The sequence below is a fragment of the Rousettus aegyptiacus genome, unplaced genomic scaffold (genome assembly GCF_014176215.1).
Source record: "Rousettus aegyptiacus isolate mRouAeg1 unplaced genomic scaffold, mRouAeg1.p scaffold_m13_p_13, whole genome shotgun sequence".
In the NCBI taxonomy this organism is placed as follows: domain Eukaryota; kingdom Metazoa; phylum Chordata; class Mammalia; order Chiroptera; family Pteropodidae; genus Rousettus; species Rousettus aegyptiacus.
This window is the reverse complement of record NW_023416288.1, coordinates 49,257,609-49,259,382: the sequence shown is the minus strand read 5'-3', so window position 1 is coordinate 49,259,382 and position 1,774 is coordinate 49,257,609. Positions and strand designations below refer to the sequence as shown.

The 1,774-nt window shown below is 41.3% G+C and overlaps 1 pseudogene; it reads right to left on the bottom strand.

The window, feature by feature from the left end:
• Window positions 1–510: 510 nt before the first annotated feature.
• LOC118611257 lies at window positions 511–629 on the bottom strand (annotated as a pseudogene).
• Window positions 630–1,774: the final 1,145 nt, after the last annotated feature.

The window sequence follows — 1,774 nt, the reverse complement described above, 5'->3', positions numbered from 1 at the left end:
TTTAAGAGAGGGAGAGGGCAGAGTCCACTCGTGGGTGGCGGCCTACCAGTAGGTCGTGGAGTTTCCTGCCTGGCACGTAGTAGGTACTCAATAAACGTGTCACATTCATGAATAATGAACAAGGATCCCGCTGGGGGCATGCAGCGTGTAGGGTGCTGTTCTGTCCTGCCCCTGGCCAGCCTGGTCGATTCCGGGCTCGGGGCTCCGGGGGGGGCGGGGGGAAGAGGGAAATCTCTGCCTGCTTCTGACAGGAGGGGAGCGAGGCGGAGACAGGACGCGAGGACCAGCCTGCGCGGGGTGCCGAGCCGTACGCGGCCCAGGTTGCGCGGCGGAGCTCTCCGGAAGTGCGCCAGTTCTGACCCACACAAATCTGACCCTCGCCTGTCAGAGGGAGCCCTAAAACCTAGAGTCAGGATCACTTTGAAGTGGTGAGGTGCTGTGGTCAGAGTTTTGAACACCTTGCGCACCTCACAATTTTCGATTTATTTATTTATTTACTTACTTATTTTACTTCTACAGCACCTGGTCGCCCTAGGTGGTCTCCCATCCAAGTACTAACCAGGCCCGACCCCGCTTAGCTTCCCAGATCAGGCAGGATCGGGCTTGTTCAGGGTAGTACGGCCGTAGATAATTTTTGATTTTCCTCCTGAAGTTTTTCCTCACATGTTTAAATGGCTGCAAAAGATGCAACTCCCAGTTTATTTTAAACATTAACATATTTAAAAACAAAACTATTATGTCACTCTTGGCTCTGTAGTCAGTGATATCTAACTATAGCAATTCGATATTCACCATTTGAAAATACAGAAGTCCTTCTTTAACTGTTCCTTTCTCTTCATAAACTTATATTTCTATCCACTTCCCTCACCTAATTTTATCCTAATATAATACATGTTATGTTTGGAAGTCTTTTATAGATTATCCTCACTGGACTTCAAAACAACAAAAATATAAATTGAAATTTAAAAAAGTTATATCCTATGATCAAAAAATCTCTAAGTTCCAAAAAGTTACTTCTAGTTAGGGAACATTGCCATTATTAATAAGGTATATCTGATTAAAGCAATGTAAATATGTTGCTAATTTTGATAAATAATTGTTAAATGTAAAAAAGTAACATTTTTTTGGAAATGCATCTCTTAATGAGGTAAGAATGAGGTTTTTTTTAATTTTCCAATCGGTTTATTTATCTCTCTGCTGGACTAAGACACATAATTAACATCAATTCTATTTCCTTCTTTTTTTATTGTTATAGATGCTGGTACTAAGAACCTTTTTCACACAGATAAGTAGAAGGGATCAGAAGGTTTTTTGTTTGTTTGTTTGTTTTTACAGCAAGGCCACAAAATTGTTTGAACTCTTGAGAGTTCAAATGCCAGAAATCACAAAGTGATCTATTTAGTGATTATTTTTAATGATCTATCAGCTGACAATACGATCAATTCTTGCCATCCTTCCCTGGTTATGCGGGGTCCCTGTGGCATTAACATAGCCTTTCCTGTGGACTTACGCCATCAGCCTGAGGCCCTCCTCCACTGTGAGTTCATTCCTTCCATTCAGTAAGAAATAACTTCTTATCATACGAACAGTGTGTGCTGCACTCTCTTTGGGTTTTAGACAGGGATAGTGGAGATTACTGATTTTTTAATTGTCATGCATAATATGTGATTTTTAATTGTTTTCTGGAACTACGTAATAAAAAGTAAATTATTCTAGCATTCCACATAAGCTTCTCAAACTGCAGGCCTACAGCAGTGATTAGCTACTTTCCTCC